Source organism: Hippoglossus stenolepis, chromosome 14, assembly GCF_022539355.2.
Source record: "Hippoglossus stenolepis isolate QCI-W04-F060 chromosome 14, HSTE1.2, whole genome shotgun sequence".
Taxonomy (NCBI): Eukaryota; Metazoa; Chordata; class Actinopteri; order Pleuronectiformes; family Pleuronectidae; genus Hippoglossus; species Hippoglossus stenolepis.
This window is the reverse complement of record NC_061496.1, coordinates 3,872,464-3,888,732: the sequence shown is the minus strand read 5'-3', so window position 1 is coordinate 3,888,732 and position 16,269 is coordinate 3,872,464.

The window sequence follows — 16,269 nt, the reverse complement described above, 5'->3', positions numbered from 1 at the left end:
GACAGCCACCAGGGGGCGATCTAGATGATTTGGCTTCACGTTTAGGAGCCATCTTTGTTAACAGTCTACGTTTAAGATGAAGACTATACGATGGCCACTAAGAAAATAACAAGCTGGATTTGAGCAGTGGTTAAAACAGTATTTCTGTATTTCTGTATATGATCATGAATCATAAACCGCACAGAGAAGGAGACTGTTCACCTTCTGAATAATTCACTGTGATCCCGCTGAGCAGATGGTTTGCAGTTAAGATGGCGTCATTATCGAGAAGGAGAAGATAACTGAGGCTTTTTTAAAAAGTTCTCTCTACTAACAACCTTCGCTGGCATCACAAAACACAAACAGCCCAATTTCACCAGTCTCAGTTTCCTCGTGGCGTCACCGCCGCCCAAGGGCACAGCGGCCATTGGGAGAGCCGAGGCCTCGACACAAATTGGGCCGGTGCCTCAATAAAAAGCAGAAGAATAAAACCCCCAGTGAGGCTGAGGGAGGCGGACACAGGGACTGGTGCTGGTAATGCCCAGTCGGGCCGGCTGCACGGGCCCTGGGGACTTCTGGGTGGTTGTCATTCTCCCTCCACAGCCAACTACATCTGTTGTGGTCGGGTCGTGCAGCTCTGCCGGCCAATTGTCCGTTTTTCTGTGGAAATACAGCTCAACACGGTTGTAGCACGGAGGCAGCAGCAGACTGTTGCTGACTCACGGCACATTAATAAGAAAGTTAAGAACCACATCCTCACACTAACAAATTTGGATCAACCTCATCACAGCAGAGATTTAATGTCCTTGCATCTGTTCGTTGTGTTGCAGTTTCTGATCTGAGCTCTGCCTCTTTATCCAAATACAAGTATGTTGTTTTCTGCTGTTTTCTGTTGATACTATGCTCATGTTCATAAGGTGACTCTGGGCTTAAATCACAAGTAATGCAACCTATCATTTTATTAGTTCTCCCCCCGCATGAGAAACTAACCTGTGGTATAAAGTAATTTATTCAGCCTCGCAAATTGAAGCTTTAGCGTCTACGAGAGTTTAATCATAGTATTTACATCCTTGTCTCCATCGAGGAGGTTTGTGTTTTCACCGCTGCCTGTTTGTGTGTTTATGATCAAAATGACACAAAAACAACTGAACAGATTTCCACGAAACTTAGTGGAAGGATGTGCTCAGTGTCAGGAGTGTGTGTGTCAAATTTGGTGCATCTTGATTCAATGTATTGGCCTTGTATGAGCTCTGAGTGCAATTCTAGTGTATGAAATATCGTTATTGTTATCAAATTATAATATTTTTTGGTTTACGTTCAGTAACTGGGATTGTTGCAATATAGACTATTTATATTTTTATTGTTTTTTACAATCGTCTATGCTATTTGTATGCGGAGTCTGTTTTTTTCAAACATACATTTATTTTTGTAACATGTGTGCAAAACTGTGCAATGACACATAAGGTATTCTTGTGTGTTGTATTCCTTTCTATTTCATCTTTATCGCTAATTACATTATTGGCTATCTATATCTATATTATCTATATCATTATATGACTATTTCCATTATACTATAGAGTTCTCTTTCCTTTTATTAGGTTTTTATTAAATATTTAGTTCCCAAATCCCAAAAATCTTATTTTAATTAGTGACAAAACACTTTGGTTGTGATAAATGAATACTTCACCCGACATGAACATGACTTGACGTGTGCTCGTAACATTATGAATCGAGGAGCATCAGCGGAAGTCACCGGTTCGGGCGACTCTCCAGATTTAATCCTCTCTAAAAGGAACTAAATTGAGTTCCTCTTCTCTACCCGAACTATCTAATGCATCGGCGGAGGATCTCGGATCAGTCAACTCTCTCACTTTTCAGGGGATGACAGGATTCATCTGTCTCGCTCGACTGGGCCCTCGGATTAAATTGCGGAGCAACTCAGCGGGGAATGAGGCTTCTAAATACCTGACAGGGCCCAACTTCAGATATTATAAAGGATGAGTGAATCTCCTCGTCTCCGCGGCCGCTTCTCATGCCAGAACCATCACAAAGGGCTGTTGTGCCGTGTTTACCCCGAGGACGCTGCAGCTGACCATGTAAAGTCAAACTCTATTGTGTGGATGTTTATATTGTGCCGTGAAAGGTAAAGCGTACTTAGAGTTTTTTTTGGGGGGGGCCTGTATACCTTCCTACTATAGAGTCTTTGTGAGGAAGAGGAGGCTCTTTGTGCTGGAAACCATTTGTTTAACAGCTCAGTTTGTGCAGCTTGTTGGGCTTTCGGGCTTTTTTTAGTTTTTATATATACGTGTGTAAAAAAATTTTGTATTTAAAAAGTTTGTTGTTCTAAAACCCACTTTTCAATTTCCCAGGCAAAACTTATCTTACCCGTGCACCAGATTATAATAACAAATTAAATTTACACTGCTCTGCTTGAAGCGTCAATTCCCATTTGACCTCTCCTCCGGCGCTGTGGTGATGTATTTCCACTGATATTATTTCTTTGAGCTGAAGTTTTTTGCCATATGTCGGAGGAACTGTGGTGATTTTTAAATTTAACAGTTACTTCTGCCTCCTGCCGCCTCGTCTGACTAATGTGTTTATGAGCAGTGAACAAACCAGCAGATGTTTGCGAAACTTGTAACCTGGAAGAGAACGCCGTGCTCACGTGCGAGTGGTTTAAGTGGCGCACATGAGTCTGTGATTAAGTCACGCTTTGTTGAATAACACCTTTGGCGCCGAAGGTAGAAAACACTTTTCAGTTTTGTAAAAAAAAAGCTAAATTTGGTGTTGAAAGGCATTTCTCTCTCTCTCGACCAAATAAACGCTGGATTCCACAGTTTGTCATTTCCAATCTGATCCAGCGTCGGGCTCTCGTCTCAAATTTCCAACTGACCAATTGTAAACACAATTATTTCTGCTGCGAGGAAAAAACAATAGCCCCTCCGCAGCCGCTGTGGCGGTTCTGCCAGGCGAACGTAGGCGAGGATGCACGGTTGGAATCTGAAGCCAACGGGGTTCTGTAGACATCCACCACAGTTCCTGGCGCTTTGATGCGTCTCCTCTCTCTGCACTGACATTTTTCTTCTTCTTGCTAACAAGGACCATTTCGGGCTGGGGGAGTGTGTTAAGTAAAGATAACTGAGAGGCTTATAGTATTTAACACAGTATTCACAGGGCGATTGTACTTCACGTGGTCAAAGCTTCGGGGCAGTGGATAATGTGTGAGCCTGTGATTACTACGAGCGTTGCTCATACTTCCAGTTCATACATGTAGATCAGTTTAGTTTGACACCCTGAGTGATGCGGCTTTAAAACCGCTCCGACAACACGTCCATAAAAGTGCCTCACATTCTCAGACCAGTGGTGATGGATATTCTTTCAGCATTAGTCCTTGTCCTCCATAAATCTGATTTTTCTTTTTCCAGCACACACTCCAGTCGATAGATGTTTTCAGCTCGTCTCAGTTGTGTCATTCGCATCATTTAATAATGCGACATCTCACAAGTAATAAACAAGTGTTTGCTCGGGATATTTTCAGGGCAACATATTAATTGAATTCCACCCTGATTATGCACGATGGCCCCCGCAGGGCCCGTGAACGTATCTTGACGAAGAAGTCATGTTTTTCTTTCTCTCTCTACCCGGCAGCTGTGTGTTTATCGGGCCTCGTGCAGATCACAGCAGCTTAACCCTTCACGTCTTCCGGGCAAATTTCAAAAGGAGCGAACTCACCTATGCAAATTGGCGCTCGCACTGCGGAGCCCCCCCCCCTCGTTGTCATTCTGGACGCTCGTTAGATCAGAAACGACCCGAAGCAAAGGGAGGAATGACGGCGGCTCTTCAGGAGACAAGGGTGTAATTATACAGCGGAGCCTCCATTACCTGTGTTTACATTTCACGCTCTTTATTCTCTTTATGAGGAGGAGGAGAAAGCTGCTGCGATACCGTTTGCTATTCTGGGATGGACGCTGCGGCTCTGCAGCTCGTGGAAATGTCATGCTATACCTCTACGGATCGGAGGAGATGTCAGTCGTTTCCATCGCTCTGGATTTGAACCTTTTAAAATTGAACGTAATCGATCGCCGTGCTTGTTGACCAGCTCGTTCTCTGCACTTATATGATGAGCTGGAAACATTAGAAGGACTCACATCACCACAAAGGCTCATTTCTACTTTAGAAACTATCTTAACTGTCTGTCAGCTGCTTGAGCCGGTTCCACCTGTTGGAGGGGACCTGGGGTAGAAGGAGCTGTTAAAGGAACGTTTGGATTTATTACACCTTCCAATCATCATCAGTTAGAGTTTTGGTCATTAAATCAGTGAAAATGTAATATATAATTATAATGTTGTATTTGACAAGTTAATTGCTGGTGTCTGGGAACACTTGTCCAAGGTTAAACAGTGAGAGCCCAGTTATCAAAAGTAGTTTATGTAGAGGTAACTAAATGTGATTGGCTCCAGGATATTGGATATTGGATATAATATCTAAAAACAAAGTAAAACAGTTTGCATATCTATGATATTCCGAAACATTAAATATAATTGTGATGGCAGCTGATCGTGGATCGTGATCGTTCCAGAAATACATATCTCAAGAACCGTTCATCTTCTCATTTAACTCAAGAAGGAGAATAAACGTGTCGCTCCTTTACCTCCATGTCCCTCCTCCTCTCCGTTCACTCTTCTTTGCGTTACCATCTTGCGTACGAAGTTAAAACCATTGCGATCGACACAAACCAGTTGACTCATGTCGAAGCTCCCCTCTGGTGCCTGCTGTTGGGAAGTCAGCGTTGTCGGCAAGCTGCACATGCAAGTGTCTCAGAAACGAGGCGAAGGCGAATATGTGAGTTCAGACGGACTATCACACAAGTGGGTTAAGATTCCACTCACTGACAGATTCTGTTTTTCAACGGTGGGACTTGGCTGCACGGTGGGATTCACAAAGCCGTGTCCTTGCTGAACAATGGGAGTGGAATATTGAGTTTGGCCCCATTACAAATTCAACCTTCCCCCACCTTTCTTCTTTTTTTTTTTACTACTATAGATAATGCTCATTGATCTGTGAAATTATGAGCTCCCATTAGAAAGCACTGCCACATAACTCAGAGCGTCTGAACTCTCAATCACTCAGCTGAAAATCCTAAAGCCAAAAAAACGGTAATTTACATCACAATGCAGCACATTGATTTAGATGGAGAGGTGCGTTAAGAGATTCTTAACAGCCGCAGACGGCCTCAGGTCTATTATAGGTATTGTTATGATTAAAAAAATGCCAAGGAAATCTGATCTCAGGAGGCCGGGCACATACCGGCAATCGTCTCACGCCAGTCAATCCGTGCGTCTCTGAGTATTAAATCTTAAATGTTTATTGACTGACGCGGCTGATCAAAGCAGGACCTCTTCCATTTGTAATGCCGGTGCCGGGAATGTGCGCCGCATAGAGCGGCGGCAGGATTAAATGGAAGATGTTCATCATCCACTTGTCTTTGAATACAGATGTTATCAAAGCAACTCAATACTTGTCTCCTCGGCCGCAGCGTGCATGAGAGGGAAAAATGATTCAATTAATCTGCGAATCGGAATATCAGAGAGAAACGACAGATCTGTGGGAGTTTATTGATGTTTGACGTGTGAAGAAGTGAGCGGCATAATTGAATGAGGGTCTGATTGGCAGAGCTGTGCTGCGTCACGAGCAGATTCCTGGAGTCTCCTTGAACCTCGTCCGGCTCACTTACGTCCCGATAAGTGCCGGGATTGATCCAGAGTTCATTTCCCCGCCGTCGCCGCCTTCCAGCGAATCCCCTATAATTGCTGCAGGGGTACAATATTATATTTGGACAACATCCAGTCAGTTTGCTCCAGATAATCCACCGCGCCTTGCATTTTTAATTTGACCCCTGTAGCGTTTTGTCGGTGCCTCCCATTAAGCCTGTTCGCTTTTATCGACGCACAAATTGAAAGCATTGATTAGTGATGCAGGTCAAAGGGGGGGGACGACAAATTGCTTTTTTCCCGAAAACACCTCATCGCTCCGAACTAATAAACCTCATCACTTCACACTAATAAGGTTTTTTATCCTCATCATTAGCAAAATGAAGATGGAAATCGATAGAATTTACATCCGCAGCCTTTTTGCTGATGCAAAGCACGCACACACACACACACACACACACACACACACACACAGCTGAAAGAAACGACAATTTTATCAAATCATTTCACAATAACGTGTGTGTGTGTGTGTTCAGGTGTCTACATGTTCTTCCATACACAGAAAATTCCCCCCCGTAATAAAATCATCTCAGAGAAACATTACCAGTCGGTTCTGGTGTAATAAAATGTTGTGCAGGCGAACGGGCGCTGCGGCGATATGTGGGTCACAATGAGGAGTTTGTGCAGCCTGTGCAGACGGCCCTTTGATAAATGAAAGTCAACTGAATCGTGGCAGACCGCCGGAATGAATAGGAGCGCAAATACCATTAGAGTTAGTAGAGGCAGAGCATGCCGGCCTCAATAAATACACAAAACACAGAGGTGTGATGCTCGGGGGAGATTTTACTCAACACTTGTACTCGAAGACAGAAAGAAAGACAGAAAGCAGGGTAGTTACAGTTCTGATAACATTGGTTATAAGAACTAAATACAAATTACACCTCTCGTTAACGTGCTGAGTTTTGTTGGTATTTGGTCGTAGAGGAATTTAAATCATCATGATGACGAGTTTGAAAAGTTTACTGTCTGCAGCACATTCATTTCCAGTCGTATCAATGTTTCAGTCAAAAACAGAAATGTCAGCTTCACGCTGGTGCTACAGAAAATCGTTATATGATTTCTGGGGACCGTCGTTTGAAGATATTTCAGTCTGGTGCTCGTGATAACAACAAACCAGTCATCGTGCAGTTTGTGTCTGCACCACATTTCATCGGGATTCGATCAACAGATGCTGAGACATTTTGATAACAAGGGAAAAGCATCGACATCATTGTCCTCAGTCCTTCTCCAGTGAAAATCAAGTTTTTAAAATGTTCACATGATGCCTCTGTGCCTTTTTATAAGATAGAAGTCAGTAAACAAACCAATCTAAACTAAATTGATTCAGACAGGTTAAGATTTGTGATGTCACAAAACAAACTAACCAATCCTATCAACCTGTGGGTGGGACTCCTCGCCTGCAGGTGGTGCTGTGGGGGTGGGTCAGGAAATAAGGAAGGAAGGTAAAGAGTTAGAGTTAAGTAGATTTAAGGCCACATGACAAACCTGTCAATATGTAATTATGAGGAAGAAAAGAGAGTGGTGGAGATACCGACAGATATCGACATCTCGTTACCCTTGGTAAAAAGAAGGGAATAATAAATGATACATGCATTATAATATATTTATTATAGTTATAATATTGTTGTCAACGGTCTTTTCGAAAACTCTTAAACCAAAATAAACTACTACAAGTTAGTAAAGAATCATTCTGTTAAACTGCATCTGTGTCGTCTGATAAATAGATTCTGTGAGAAAGTTCTTCGCCTGACAAAAGTTGAATTTCACACATTACAGATGAGTCTGTCTTCCCTCATATTTCATGAATTTTCTTGGATTCATGCCATCGTGCAGAAAAGACAACATCTGTCGCTGGATCTGCTTCTGGTCAAACACACACACACGGACACACACACACACACACACACACAGACACACACACAGATCGTGCCGTGGAGTACTAATGTTTTTCAAGCTGAATTAGACACTGGAACTCCCCTCAAGTCTGAGAAATTTGCTGATTTAAGCTTTTGGGGGAAATAAATTAAAAAAACTGACAGAGAGATAAACCTAAATTGGTTTCCTCTTCTTAGATCTGCAAGGAATTCCAAATATCTCCTCTGCTTGCTTCGCAGTAATGTCGTGCGATTGATTTCTCCTCCATCTTGTTAGATTAGATAGATAATTGAGCTGGTTTTAAAACAGACGTTCCTCAATATCTCTGTCTGGATCTAATCCGAAATTACATAAGAGTTTCAAACTGTTGCCAATATAAGTGTGAATGTGTAGTTATACTAATGCAATAAGTTCTAAGAAAAGGTCTAAGTATCTATTTACCCTGAACATATAGTAAACTGCTGTATATTAATTTAATTATATCAGTAAGCACCAATTTCATGGTCAAATTGTTCATATTTCTCATTAAACTCACACATTTGAACCACAAATCCAATTTCTTAAAAGAATTTTAATACAGTCACTGTAGAAGCAATTTATTTTATGATCCACTCAAAATGATTTAGTGCTTTTACTGTTCTAACTGCAATCAGTTCAGTAATAGATTGATTTAAAAATGATCATGACTGGACATAATCTGAAGTTTTGTGTAATGAAACTATTTTAATTGTTCTGGTGGTTGGAAAGAACTTAAAGATTTTCCTTTGGGATTAATAAAATCAATCTTATCTTATCTTAACTCATGTTATCTTATCTTAATTTGTCTTTAAATAAAATCTTTTTAGAGAGGTTTTGTGGGGTTATAACATCGTTACAGAAATTTTGGTTTTATTACTCAGAGAAGAGAGTCAGTATTTGCAAAATCACACAAATTTGCTAATGAAGAACATATAACAATGTTAATAAACAACTTAATTCAAAGTAATAAAGTTTACCTGGTGGACTAAGGTTTGATTCCTCTGCAGCGCCTGCAGGTTTGGATCCAGCTCTGTGCTGCATGTCTCTGGTCTATCCCCTCTCTTGTTTATATTCTGTCCCATCATTGAAGATTATAGCACCCAAAGATATATTTAAACAAAACTGACTTAAAAAGTTTTCAAAGTATAAACAGGCGATTAGTCCGACAGTGAGGAGAGATCTTCTTCTCTGATAAATCCTCAGAGCCCACATCTTCGTGTATTCTCCAGCAATCTGGGAATTTTTGTTATTTACAGGTTTTATGTAATATTCGAGGCATGAGCTCGAAAAGCACAAAATGTACCAAAAAATAAAGCAGAAAATCCCCCAGATTGTGTGTCTGCCACCTGTTTCATTCAGTGCAGCAGCTGGAGGATTTATATTCCAAATCACATCATTTATATGTCAAAATTAAACAACGTATGAATGTGTAAAATGTCGGTGAAGCTTAAGGCCTCTAAACCGTGCTCTGTCCTTCACTCACTTTGACACAAGCAGTGTCATCATTAATAATACACAGACTGAATAATCCCAGGCTCCTCTTCATTAATATTTGATGCAGACTTTGGAGCAGCAGCGGGCTTTTCCTAACCTTTCACTCCTCTGCAGCAAAGCATCAATTACCGCAGATGAAAGGGACACAGATGTTGATTTTACCAGGCAGCGGAGAGGGGTTTGCACATCAGTCACTGTTTAGTGGTTTCAGGTTAGATCTCCACTCATGACAGTTCTCGTCCGATCAAGGGAAACGAAACCCCAGATACATGAACCAAAGAAAAAAACAGCCCTCAGCTGCAGAAATAATTCTTTAACTCTTTCAGTTGGTTCCAGTTTAGTCCGAACTCGGTCCAGCTCAAACTGGACCACGGTTCGGATTTAAAAAGTCGTCCCTGATCTCTTAACGTCTTCACCTCCACTGACCTGATGTGTGAATGAGGACGACGTTCCTGTGGCGGATTCAAACAAGTGTTGATTACTGCACCTGAAGTGGGGGATGCTGCGTAGAGAGAAAATTAACGAGATTAACCGATAAGATTTATAAATGTTCTACTACTTCTAACTAACAACACGCCAACATGAGACACCAACATCAAGCCCAGGTGGGTGATGACGACAGGACGTACGTATGTCAAACAAACTAAACTAAATTACAACGTGAAACCCAAACTAACCAGATCATATTTAAAAAATGTGACAAAGACTGGAAGCTCGGTTCAGATTCTCAGGATTGAAATCGTTGAACTCAGATCAGACTCAGATTTGTCAGATGACAGATTTCTGTTGGGTACGTGTAGAACACAGTCGTGGAGACACAAGGTCGAACTTACTCAGCCTTACAGTATAATTACACTGGCACAGTGTTCAGCGGCTTTTTAATACTTGACAGTTTATATTAATATCATAATTTATTGTAATCAGGAAAAAAACTGACTGTAAATTACATCTTCAGTGACACATTTTTGTATATTTCCTATTGGCTCCTTTGTGCGTTACACACTAAACACCAGCTCTTTATTTCTCTTCAAACAACAATTTAACTTTTTCGGTGAATCCGAGGTCAAAGCCCCGACTTCTGTGTTTTACATGAAATGTGCAGAGTTTCTCATGAGAAAACAGTTTTTACTTTGTGAAAAGACGGAATAAAAAAAGTGCCAGAACCTTCTCCCTTTGAACTGCTCCACAGACGGATGGTGATCTATTCACTCTGCACATGAATGGCACTGTGTGGGTTTCTGTGTGTGTGTGCGATTTGCAGATGTAATATTTGTGTTTGGAGCAGGTTGTGCTGGTCTGGCAGTCTTTGTTGTTGTGTGTGTGTGTGATCTAAATGCATAAATGCGTGTGTATTTGTGTGTGTGTGTGTGTTGAAACTACACACTGTGGTTAGGGATTCTGCTGAATCCTAAATTGCTGTTCAGAACCACCGGGTCACATTTGATTCAAACAGCATCTTTCTGTCCAAATAAATACAAAAATACATCAAATGAATCATCTTTATTTTCTCTGTTTTGCATTTTACTGCAGTGGAGAACATCAGGTTCCCTGCTGAGACTCTAAAGTAAAGGCTTAATGTTAATAACTGGCATTGCACTAACATTATTTCTCAGATGCAGATAGTTAAATGTTGAAGCTCTTTATATTTATACATTTTACCCCCCTGGAGCTTCTGCTGACTTCCTGCTCGTGGCTTCCACTGGGTCAGGAATCCAGTGGAGACTCTATAACTGGTCTTTACTGGTCAAATGTACTTTTTCTACCTTTTTTTAACCGCAGCTTCAAAATGAGTTCGATGGTTCATCGACTGTGATATAGAGAATGTTTCCTCTTTCGTTCCCACTCTTCACCCTGAACGTCTGTTTCTCATGTAACGTTGGTGAGTGGGTGCGATGTCCTGTGAGAAGAAGTGACTTCAACTGTCAGAATCAGGTCCAGCAGGTTGAAGAGTGACGCTGATCAGTTAACGCTGGGGTTGGTGAGTCTATCAGTAGAAGGCTCTTTGCAACCGATACATCTCAACCCTTATCGTCAAAGCTTCGCCTCCAGAACACATTAACAAGCGTTGACTGACAAACTGCTAGAAGCCGACGCTCGCTAACTCCTGACTACCGACTCTGCTTCAGCGTACGTGTCTCCGGTTTGTGACGTCTTCGGTCAAGCGCAGCGAGATCACGACCACGTGGAGAGGATTTCAACAAGTAACAGCGGATAAACCTTTAAAATATGAAGAATTCTAAACAGGTGGATTTGTTACAGCGTTCAGCTCTTCTGGTTCATGAAGCCGGGGATCATGGGTAATACCCACGTTTCGGTTCAGTGAGTGAGACGACGCAGTCAAGAGACTCGACCACATTGTTACTCACGACATGTGCCTGCAGAGGGCGCTGCTGCTCAGTTGAACGTTACGTAGTGTTGCTTTAACGACCTCCTCAGCTTCACTGGTAGATGCCACTGGATCACTGGAGCTGGCCATTATTATTCCTTCAGTATCTGTGGTGCTTACAAGCCTTGAATTAGCTATGAGGTAAAAAAGGGAAGGATATGGATAAGAAGAATGACCTTGAAGCTGACTTCAGCAGCAGGATCAAAGTCTCCCTTGTTCACTTTCCTCAGAGTCGGAGATCTGTCTGAAGGTTTTTGCATAATCACCGAGCGCCGAACTACCGCAGGGCAGGTGGGATTCTCACAACATCGCCGGGGTTGTAAAGGTCTCTCTGCCGCCGCCGCCGCCGCCTCGTCTCCCGCGGCCGCCCCCTCCACGGCTGAAATGATAAAACAATTGATAAGGTCGTTTGGGAGTGTTTAGTCACTGCTCAACACCTTTAGGAGGCTGGAGAAATAGAACTGTCTTGCAGAGGCATGGCAGCGTGTCGGAGTGCACCAGCAGTCAAAGGGAGCTCAGGCGAGACAAGCTGTAAGTGGATTCTCCACCTGATGTCCGCATCAGTTTCATCTGACTGATTTCTGTCTCCACTGGTCCCAGTCGACAGGCTGAGGAGGGGATGGGGCCACTTGCTCATCACCGCCAGATGGCCACGGCCCATTCGTACTTGGCAAAGTCTTACTCGGTGTTTCACTTCCCGGTGATTCATCGACTGTCTGCGCTCTCGCTTCTCGGGTTCTAAAGTGTGACTTTTCAGATTCAGATTCAAGTTGGCACCATTACCGGTAATACTGGGAATTTGGCATTTATAACTTCTTTAAAGTTTCAGTGTGTAAGGTTTAGATGAAAGGGTCTATTGGCAGAAATGTAATATAAAATAATCCTAGTGATGCACTTTGAGAAATTGTTGTTTCCTTTACCTTAGAATAGGTCCTTTATATTTAAATACTTTATATTAACATCAGGAGTGCGTCCTCTCTACGGAGGCAGCCATGTTTTTTTTACAGACACTCAAACTGGACAAACTAAACTTTTTTAGAGTTTTTATGACAACTGAAGCTACCACAGGTTTTCTTTCATGTTTTGAAGTTGAGGGTGAGCTGACGGGTATTCAGCTGCAACATGCAACGTCACCACTAGATGTCCCTAGATTCCACACACTGCACCTTTAACTCTCTTTTTGAGTTTGTGAAGAAGCGATGGACGCTGAGACACGGAGAGAACCTGTGAGGAAACCCTTGAATCCAGGTTGCAGCAGTGGGAAATGAAGCTGGTAAAGCATCAGTGTCTCTGCAGGGTTCACTGACTGCTGTGCTCGGAGTTACCTGTCGTTCCATCTCCCCTCGCCTGTCGGCTGGAGGTGACAACTTTGTATTGATCAATTTTACATGGCGTGTCAGCCAGGAAAATGGAATGCCAGGAGTGTAGTTTGGGTTTCCACAAGGGGGGGGGATTGAATATAAATTTCTAAATTGCCTTGTGTGCTTTTCAACTCCTTCCTGTCACTCATGCTTATGCTTTGCTCCGGTGGATCCCAGTCTCTCCTTCCTCTCTCTGCAGGAGATAGTTAGGGCCGGAGCACAGACCAGTGTGATGAACGGGTGGAAACAGCTCGACTCCTTCCTCTTCCTGCTCGTCTTCCTCTTCTTAACAGAAACGAAAAGCATCTAACACGGGGGAAATGTCCATGTTTTATGCGTCTTGTGCTTTGGTGTGACAAAACGTCCTGATAGCACCCCCGACAAATATTCAAACATATTATATTTACCCTGCGTGTGTGTTGGAGCAGTATTTGCCATGTGAAGATATTGTACTTGTACTAACTCCTCAAAAATACCTTTTTGCGAAGTTAAATTCTGAAGGTTCGTTGTCGCATTGGCACATTTGTTTTATCAGAGCAATGAAACAAGAAGTTGTATTAATTCAAAAACACATCATCCGGTCGGCCTCTGACTTTACGTTACTTCATAAGATGTCAACATTCCAATATTCAGTTTTATAGTCTTAGCGCCACCTACTGGCAATTACATGTTATATACTTCGATGTGCTGCTTGAGCCCATTCACCTCAAATTACGTCGGAAATTAAGACTTTGATGATACTTTACTGTGGACATAATTGTTTTGCAAAATAAATATTATCTCTGCTTTGTGATTTGAAACTAACTTGACAGTTCAGATGATACTCTGACTAGTTTAGATATAAGTAATGAGCAGGTTAAGTTAAACTTTTAATCAAATACACGTTTGTAATAACTCATATTAGTTAATCGACTTACTGAATGTGGGCTCCAGGATTCCCAGCATATAGAACATACTTTATTACCGATGACCTATAAACTGGGCAGTTGAAAACTACATTTCTCCACCTGCATGTGATCGACTTTAAATAAAATCTGTTGGACCGATTTCTGGTGTTTCTGCAATTATGAGCAAAAGCCTTGTTGCACTCGTTGCACTTGTTGCACTTGTGTATCGTCAGCATCACCTCTGGTGGAGTCCAACCACCTTTCTGAAAGTTTACTTCCAACCCCCAGTGTCACAGGAAGCAGAGTCTGGTTCCTATGAGCTGCAACAAGCTGCCGCCTGGAGCTGTTCCCCGGGAAATCTCTCTTCTCTCACACGGCAATAATAAATAATCATATAAATCATAATGATATTTTCTTAACGTACGCGGCACCGAGAGCAGAATCAACAACACGTCCGAGCTTATTAAAGATTTAGCCCCGGGCCTCGTTTGATGCTATATTTTTTGGGTTCCCATCCCCGTAGTGGATGGTTGCTGATGGCAGCAGCTACAGTAGGAGAAGGAGGAGAAGGAGGAGGAGGAGGAGGAGGAGGGAGTTGCAGGGTTCTCATCAGCGAGCTGCCATGACGAGCTGCCACAGCTGTCAGGTGCTATGAGAGATCTTTTGCCAAGGTAAGGCAAATTCCTGCTCGTTCAGTTCTAATAGGACTGTCAGGCCCTCAGAACCGGGAGGGAACGGAGTGAGCCTGGAGCTGAGAGCTTTCTTCAGCACTGCCGCACCAAGGCAACCTCGTGGCACATGCAACAAAAGCCCCTCATTGAGACACACGGGCCAATGCAACTCATGACAGGCTTCACTGTGATGCATCTGCCGGGTCTGTGGCAGCTGTACTGGAGTTTAAAATAACCCAGCGGCCAGAAGTGAGTCTCGCACTACGAAACTTGTAAGAACTCGAAATATAACATTCACACTTTTCACTTCTTATTTCCTTGATCCCCGTGATGCTTGTTATCTCCTCAGCTTCTCCAGGCTGGAAAACCAGAGTCGGTGATCGTTATTCGGTTTGTTAATTCAGACGTCGATTTTTTATTTAGATACTCAAAGTCTCCCAAACTTCAAAATCCATTTATGATACCAAGCATCACCAACGTTTTTCAGCAGTATCCAGTCAAGTTTTCAAAAAAAACAAATCGAGTCGCCAGGAACAAAGGATTCACGTGACAAATTAAACTGAAGCAGGCATTTCAATTCATGCAGGGGACATTTGGTGAAGAGCGACCGACAGGACATCATGGATTCTCACAGCAGGATGTGAAGAGAACAGATGACCTTTAGTCCAAGGTCGTGCCTCGTTGCTTCATCGTACTTTGTCCACACAGCTTCACATTGGCGGCAACACAGGGATCGTTTTAACTTGTCTAATGGAGTTCAGTGAAATGTGTTTCACAGGCGTTTGTGTTGTTTTGCTCAGTGTTGGTGGCCTGAGATGCAAAAACACCGGTGAGCACCCACGGTTAAATTAGCTTTTCAGCTCAGCCCCCGTTCCTGTGAGCAAACCCTCGAATACAAACCACCGGAGGGAACAGGTGAGAGGTGCAGCTGACCTTCACCTTCATGGGAACAGTAAACGTGCCGGTAAGGTTGTGGAATTCTCATTATTTGGTGTTTAGGCACAACATCTGCATGGTTAGGTCTGGAAAATGTCAGCTTGGGTTCTTCTCTAAGGTTGGACGACCTTTGTAAGGTCACGGACGACAGAGACGTGATCTGTCTCACATGAGAACTGAACAACATCCTGATCAAAATCGTGCTTTGTCAATTATGAAACATACGAAACTTCACAATAAGCCGATCGCATACACGACCTTCGGACTCGATTTGGAAACTAATGGTTTAGGTCCAATCCAATGTATATTCTGTTTTTACACTGTATACACTTATATATACATTTATATGTTTTCCCTGAAATTATAAGTGTTGCATGTGTGATGTATTTTATTTAACTTTTCTTTTGCTGCTGTAAATTTCCCCGTTGTGGGACGAATAAAGGATTTTCTTATCTTATCTTACACACGGTGCGCCGTTGTGTTATTTCATATTAAACTCCACGACCTGTAATTATAATCAAGCAACCACAGGTGTTGCCAGAACTACCAACGTTTTAAGGACTATGACATTCAACAATTTGAAAAAATAAAACTTAGTTTTACTACTATTTAAAACTATAGTTTTAAAGAAACAAAACATGCTTATGTAACCTGCATTTTGTTTTTGTTTTCTCAATTCTGGCTGTGACAAATTTCCTTTGCATATTAAAGCTCCTTTTCTTTGACAAATTGAATATCTGACAGCAACAAAACTGACTTGCATGATGTTATTCTGTGACATTTTCTTGTCTTCATAACGCTTTGAATTTGTGCACAGATGAGAGAGGTCCGACATTTCAGTGTCACAACAACCTGCCTCTCCTTTGTAATCAGAGCGCACTCGGGTTGTTC